A 7,695-nucleotide genomic window follows, 5' to 3' on the forward strand; every position below is an offset into this window, starting at 1 on the left:
GTTTAAGCAGTAAGAGGTTTATAATGCTGAAAACTCTTAACTACACTAGGGGGGAAAAGCTACACTCACAAATCACTTCTATCATGCAGGTTTATTACAAAGTTACATAAGAATGTCGGCCCAGGAGATCTCGCCTTTGCACTCCAGCATGGGCGACAGAGTGAGACTCCCTCTCAAAAAAAAAAAAAAAAAAAAAAAAAAAAAAAAAAAAAAAGTTATCTGCTAGGCGCAGTGGCTCACACCTCGAATCCCAGCACTTTGGGAGGTCAAGATGGGTGGATTGCCTGACCTCAAGAGTTCGAGTCCAGCCTGGCCAACCTAGTAAAACCCCATCTCTACTAAAAATACAAAAACTTAGACAGACATGGTGGCACATGTAGTACCAGCTACTCAAGAGGCTGAGGAATGAAAATCACTTGAACTCGGGAAGCGGAGGTTGCAGTGAGCTGAGGTCATGCCACTGCACTCCAGCCTGGGTGACAGAGTGAGACTCTATCTCCAAAAAAATAAAAATAAATTAAAAAGTAAAATGTTGCGGGGGCGGAGCTCGGCGGAGACCGGGAAGGGTTCGCTGTGACTCCCGCTCCTCGAGTTGGGGACTCCGTTGGACGCTGCTAGGCAGACAGCGAGTACCCAGGGCGGGTGACCGCGGTGTCCCTGGGCCTAACCATGTCTCTAACCATGCTCAACTGCGGTTAGAGACGACATGAGTGCCGCGGGGCTGCTGGCCCCGGCCTCGGCCCAGGCTGGAGCGCCGCCAGCCCCCGAGTACTACCCAGAGGAGGACAAAGAGCTGGAGAGTGCCGAGGACGAGCGCAGCTGTCCGGGCCGCGAGTCGGACGAAGACACTGAGGATAGTGAAACTGACCTGGCAAAGTATGATGAAGAAGACTATGTAGAAATGAAGGAACAGATGTATCAGGACAAACTGGCTTCTCTCAAGAGGCAGTTGCAACAACCACAAGAAGGTACATTACAGGAATATCAGAAAAGAATGAAAAAACTAGATCAGCGGTACAAAGAGAGGATACGGAATGCAGAACTCTTCCTCCAAGCTGGAAACTGAACAAGTGGAACGAAATTACATTAAAGAAAAGGAGGCAGCAGTGAAAGAATTTAAAGACAAGAAGGTTGAGCTGAAAGAGAACCTGATTGCTGAGCTAGAAGAAAAGAAGAAAATGATCGAAAACGAAAAACTGACAATGAACTGACTGGAGATTCTATGGAGGTGAAACCTATCATGACCAGAAAGTTGCAGAGGCGAACAAATGATTCCGTCCCTATCCCAAACAAGAGGAGGAAACCTGCTCCAGCCCAGCTAAACTATTTGTTAACGGATGAACAGATCATGGAGGATCTGAGAACATTAAATAAGCTTAAGTCACCCAAGAGACCAGCATCTCCATCCTCTCCTGAGCACCTGCCTGTGACACCCGTGGAATCTTCCAGCCCAGAGGTTTGAAGCTCCGATAGAAGATGGCAAACTGTGCTATGACAAAAGATGGTACCACAAAAGCCAGGCCATCTATCTGGAATCAAAGGACAACCAGAAACTGAGCTGCATGATCAGTTCTGTAGGAGCCAGTGAGATCTGGGTGAGGAAGACAAGTGACAGCATCCAGATGAGGATCTACCTGGGCCAGCTTCAGCCCGGGCTCTTCATGATCTGCCAATGCTCAGCTGCTTGACTTTCTGCAGTGCTCTTCTCTTGATCCTTTTTCTGGAGTGGATTTTATTTTTGTTTTGTTTTGTTTTCTTCTTAATAGAAAAATGTTAACTTACTGGAAATAGCTACTCAGCCTTGGAAATGGAGAGCACTGTCATGGATTCCTTAAGGCACTTTTGTGGCCGGCCACTTGGAACTTTCTCAGTCTTTTCTGCCTCAACTTCTTCCAGACATCAGTTACCATGTGACTGTTTTACTTTCAGGAGTATTGGGGGTTTGATTTACTTTCCTTTTATCTCTTTATTTTTTGCTTATACTTGTTTTTGAAAACCTCCTCTGAGTTTGAAGGGACAGCTGTTTTTATTAATTATCTTTAGGTCTCTTTACCATGGAGAAGAACAGGAAGGGATACACTCTCCAGTGCATTTTCATGTTTTGAATCTGATTAGTGGATCAGGTGGCTACTTTGCCTGTTGAGCCCCATTCACTATTTCCCCAGAAGCTTGGGGCAGAGGTCCCAGCAGGAGATGAATTCTCCTGGCTCTCAGCCTTCTGGGAGAAATAAATGCTTTGTGTAACATCTGGCGCCCGCCATCCATTCCACTGGCTGAGCGATGGAAAACCTTGCCTGGGAGACTCTGTGCACTGAAGCAAATGGGTTTGGGGAGGGGACATTTCATATTTATAATGTGTTGAAGGTACTATATTTTAAATATTATTTAATGCAGGTGATTTATTCAAACATTTGTTGTAGCTTAAAAAAAAAAAAAGTAAAATGTTAGTTTTAGGCCAGGTGCTGTGGCTTACGCCTACAACCCCAGCACTTGGGGAGACCCGGGCAGGCCGATCTCCAGAGGTCAAGAGTTCGAGACCAGTCTGGCCAACATGGCAAAATCCTGTCTCTACTAAAAATACAAAAACTAGCCAGTGGTGTCTCACACCTGTAATTCCAGCTACTTGGGAGGCTGAGGCACGAGAATCGCTTAAATCCGGAGGCAGAGGTTGCAGTGAGCCAAGATTGTGCCATTGCATTCCAGCCTGGGCAACAGAGCAAGACTCCATCTCAAAAAAAAAAAAAAAGAAAGAAAGAAAGAAAAAAGAATGTGAGCTCAAATAAGAAATTCCTCATCAGCCACACTCCTCCTCAGGGTCTTAGGTGTTCCAATGTTGGGCTGCAGGCTTCTAGGAGCTTCAGAGGAATAACTCAACACTCAAGACTGCAACTCAAGCTTGAATGACCCATATTCTTCTATTTGACTAACATCTTTAACTTCCAGAAGAAAGAACTTGGGTGAATTTTCTATCATTCAGTATGCTGTAACCTTGATATGTAGAAATCAAAGAAAAGCAAAAGCAAAGAATCTTGCTGTAACAAACCACCTTTCTCCATAAACAGACTCCTCAGTTAAATCGACTGTATCTAGGACAGCAGGGTTTGTTTGATTAAGAAACAATGCCATGTGAATTACTGGATTCTGCAGGAAAGAGCTGGTTGGGGTCACTTTTCTTAAAAGACTTCTTTGCCACAAAAATATCCAGGATATAAATAAGATTGAAAAAGGAAAAGGAAAGATATATGCAATACATGTTGCAGAGTATTAATATCTCCAATATTAAAAATATTTAATAAATAAGAAAAAAATATTGCAATAGAAAAAACGAAGAAATGATATTTGTCTTTTTGAGGGTGGGCTACCCAGCATATGAATGGTCATCTAATGCAGGCAAGTATTGGTAGAAAGTAAGCCCCCATTTTCTACTACAGAAGCCAAAGGGGCCAGAGAATCCCGCACTTATCCATTGACTATCCTGTCAGACATCTGACATGGACTCAGTCAGTCACGTGCCTCCACCTGGGACTCTGAGTCTTAAGGAATGATGAAAAGACAGCGGAGCAAGTGAGAATTTATTTACAGTAGTGTTGAGCGTTCCAAGACAGCAGTGGTTGGTTGTAGATAGGATACCAACGACAACATATTAACTGTCCTGTCTTGTGATATTACATGTACTGCATTTCCCACTGCCTAGCACTCTTTTACCAAGCCTGGTTCTCCAACTTTCTCATTGATTCTCTAAGCTCTCCCATATCCTTCCAGCAAAATCTGTTTCTGCCTAGGTTAACTGTAGTTGGCTTTGTTGCTTGTAACTAAGAGCCCTGACAGAGAAAATGACTGACAGTTCTCAAAGGAAGCAACATTTGTGGATAACAAAAGCAGAGAAAGATGTCAAATCCCATAAATAATCGAGAAATAGTAAGTAGAGAATAGGATATGCCTCATCTCTATGTTAGCGAAGATTAAAAGAATTGTTAGAATCCAGTGTTGGCAAGAGTATATGTAGGGAAACATGCACTCTTAATGAACTGGTTTGTTGTTGTTGTTGTTGTTGTTGTTGTTGTTTTGTTTTGTTTTTTGAGATGGGGTTTCGCTCTTTTTGCCCAGGCTAGAGTGCAATGGTGCGATCTCGGCTCACTGCAACCTCCGCCTCCCGGATTCAAGTGATTCTCCTGCCTCAGCCTCCAGAGTAGCTGGGACTATAGGCCCCCACCACCATGCCTGGCTAATGTTTTTTGTATTTATAGTAGAGACGGGGTTTCACCATGTTGGCCAGGCTGGTCTCGAACTCCTGACCTCAGGTGATTCACTTGTCTCAGCCTCCCAAAGTGTTAATAAACTGTTAACAGGAATGTAAGTTGATGCAACTTTTCCGGGGGGAGATTGGAAATGTATACCAATATTTTAAATGTGTACACCCTTTGATCAGCAATTTTTCAACTAGCATTTATCTTAGAGAGATAATTAGTCAAGGTAGAGCAGCAGTCTTGATATGACAGCAATGTTTATAATTTAAAAATGGAAACAATTTAAACAGACATCAGTAGAGAGATTGTTATGATAGACCTTTACAAAAGAATATGATTCAGCACTAAAAAGGCAATTTAAAAGGTTTTATGTATATTTAATGAGAAACATCTGCACAGCATGGAAGAGAAGTAAAGCTTTCAGAAGAATAAGTGTTGCATAATTTCATATTTTAAATGTGGAAGGCAGAATTCTAAGATGGCCCCATGATCTCTGTTCTCTGTTATACTTGTAATTATGTTGCATTACTAGAAAGTGGATATTACAATGTAATTAAGATTACTAACTAGTTGACTTTGAGTTCATCACAAGGGAGATTATCAGGTGAGCCTGACCTAAACCCATGAGCCCTTAGTAGCAGACTTCAGAGCAAAAGGGAATATCAGAAATTCAAAATGCAAAAAGGACTCAATATGCCTTACTGACTTGAAAATGGAGGGATGGAAGGGACCACATGGAAAGGATCTGATCTGAAGAACTGACAGTGACCCCCAGCCAACAAGAATATTCAGCCTATAACCACAAAATAATTAACAACCTCAAAGAGGCAGGAGGTGGATTCTTCCCCAAAGCATCCAAATAAGAACCTGGCTAACACCTTGATTTCAGCCCTGTGAGACTCTAAGCAGAGGACCCAACTGAGTCGGTGGACTTTTGATAATTTCTTATACAGCAATAGAAAGCTATAAACTGAATATATATATATAAAATAAACACATATATTATATATACACATATATATAATATATATACACACACACACATATATTTCAGTTATTGCTTCCTCAGCAATGAAATTGGAAGGGTGATATTTACATTATTTTTTATATCACTGTGGATTGCTTGCTTCTTCTTCACAAATATAATTAGAAAAATATCAGGCCAGGTGCGGTGGCTCATGCCTGTAATCCCAGCACTTTGGGAGGCCAAGGTAGGCAGATCACTTGAGGTCAGGAGTTCAGGACCAGCCTGGCCAACATGGTAAAACCCTGTATCTACTAAAAATACACAGATTAGCTGGGCGTGGTGGCACATGCCTGTGATCCCAGCTACTCAGTTGACTAAGGCACAAGAATCTCTTGAACCCGGAGGAGGTTGCAGTGAGCCAAGTTTGCGCCACTGCACTCCAGCCTGGGTGACAGAGCAAGACCCTGCCTCAAAAAAAAAAAAAAAAGAAAAAAAAAAAAACAGAGAAAAATATATTTTAATATTTCAAAAAAATGGAAGCCATGTAATATGCCTGGAAGCCACTTGAGCGTCTATGGATTTCTCCTGTAGCCTACAGAGGAGAGAAGCCTTCCTTCTCCAACATCTGAGGCTGGGAAAGTGGGGTATTAGGCCCACTGGGTTTTGGTGGTGGCAGTGGTGGTTTTTCATGCCAGCTTGTAGACATGTCAATTCTCAGGCCTCTCCCACACTTACTGGATCAGAATCTGAATTTTAATGGAATCCTCAGGTGATTTGGGTACATATCAAAGTTTGAAAAGTGTCACTTTACTTGTCATGTAATTCTTACCTTCATCTTAGAAGAAGGTGCTACATCATTGCCATTTTACAGGTGAATAATTCAAGTCTGGGACAGGAGAATTTGCCCAAGGTTAGTGACGCATAGTCTGATTCCATGAGCTGAGCCAGTCTGCTTCACTGCTTCTCATAGCAGATGTCTGATTTATGACAGTGGAGTGTAACTAGAATTCCATAGACCTCCCTGCTTCCCTTAGCCATGCCATCCTGGTGTAGGGATGGCCTGAATGGTGTTTCCAAATTATAAAGAAAAGATGGGGAAAAATCGGACAGGTGCAGTGGCTCACACCTGTAATCCCAGCACTTTGGGAAACCAAGGCGGGCGGATCACCTGAGGTCAGGAGTTCACGACCAGCCTGACCAACATGGAGAAACCCCATCTCTACTAAAAATACAAAATTAGCCAGGCCTGGTGGCGCATGCCTGTAGTCCCAGCTACTCGAGAGGCTGAGGCAGCAGAATCACTTGAACCCAGGAGGTGGAGGTTGCGGTGAGCCAAGATCGCGCCATTGCACTCCAGCCTGGGCAACAAGAGCAAAAATTCTGTCTCAAAAAAAAAAAAAAAGAATGGGAAAAAATAACATTTTTAAGCTGTGGGAGTACTGAGCCAAAATAGATTTAGAACAAGTCCTTGTAATATCTTCTTATTTCTTTTTTCTCTTACTATGTATTATTACCAAGTGTCGTTTTCTATGTTAGTATTAACTTAAATATCTATATGCATAGTTCTTCTCTTCTTATTAATAGTCTTGCCCAAAAAGAGATATTGAATGTGAATGAGAACCTCCATATTCAGTGAAATGCACTTGGTGCACATTCAATCTGTAACTAAGGTCCAGGGTAGATAAAAAGTATTTGATTCAAGTAGCTAGTTCAAGCTGATAATATTTTAGATATTTGATTATTTATGATACCTCATACTTGCGTATCACCTTACAGGTTGGTTTTTACATATATTATGTACCATAATCCTGAAAATAACTCTGATGGTAGATATTATTATTCTAGTCTGATAAATAGGACACTGAGGCTTGGTTAGTACGTGGTAAAACTGGGGCTCGACCTGTGCTTGGAACACATTTATCTAGATGTATATTACCATAAGAAATTACCTCCAATGATTACATGTTAAAGTTCAGTCTCATGGAGGTAGACAAATCTGAAATACTAATTTCTGAATTTTAACAATATGTAAGGAAATATGCATTTATTTTAAATCATATAGGAGTAATATGCCCCCGGTAGAGACTTAATATGTTCCCTACACTTCTTTTTATATTATTAATTTGCATAACTAATTCTTTTTTCATAGATTATGTGGCAAAATGGCATTTGTGAAAGCAGCTGGCGTATGGCAGAAATTGAATAAAAATTATTAAAAATAAAAGTTCCAGTCCAGCACTTGTCTAATCCATCACAAATTCTATTTCTGAAATGAAATACAGTGAAATCCTTTTTGACATTACTTCAGAGAAAAAGACCTACTCTGTACTAACTGGGCTAACAGTCTTCAGATCAACTACTTGTAGTTATGGTTTTTTTGTGTGCAGTGCATGATGTACAATATAGATACAAATGAATGACATGAACAATGATCATCTACCATATTTTTGTTCCTTCTGTTAAATACCAGTATCTTATCAA

The 7,695-nt window shown here is 41.3% G+C and overlaps 1 pseudogene; it reads left to right on the plus strand.

Annotated features, from left to right (window-relative positions):
- The first annotated feature begins 706 nt into the window (after window positions 1–706).
- On the plus strand, window positions 707–1,688 carry LOC103219581 (sin3 histone deacetylase corepressor complex component SDS3 pseudogene; annotated as a pseudogene).
- The last annotated feature ends 6,007 nt before the right edge of the window (window positions 1,689–7,695 follow it).

This window comes from Chlorocebus sabaeus, chromosome 12 (genome assembly GCF_047675955.1).
Source record: "Chlorocebus sabaeus isolate Y175 chromosome 12, mChlSab1.0.hap1, whole genome shotgun sequence".
In the NCBI taxonomy this organism is placed as follows: Eukaryota; Metazoa; Chordata; class Mammalia; order Primates; family Cercopithecidae; genus Chlorocebus; species Chlorocebus sabaeus.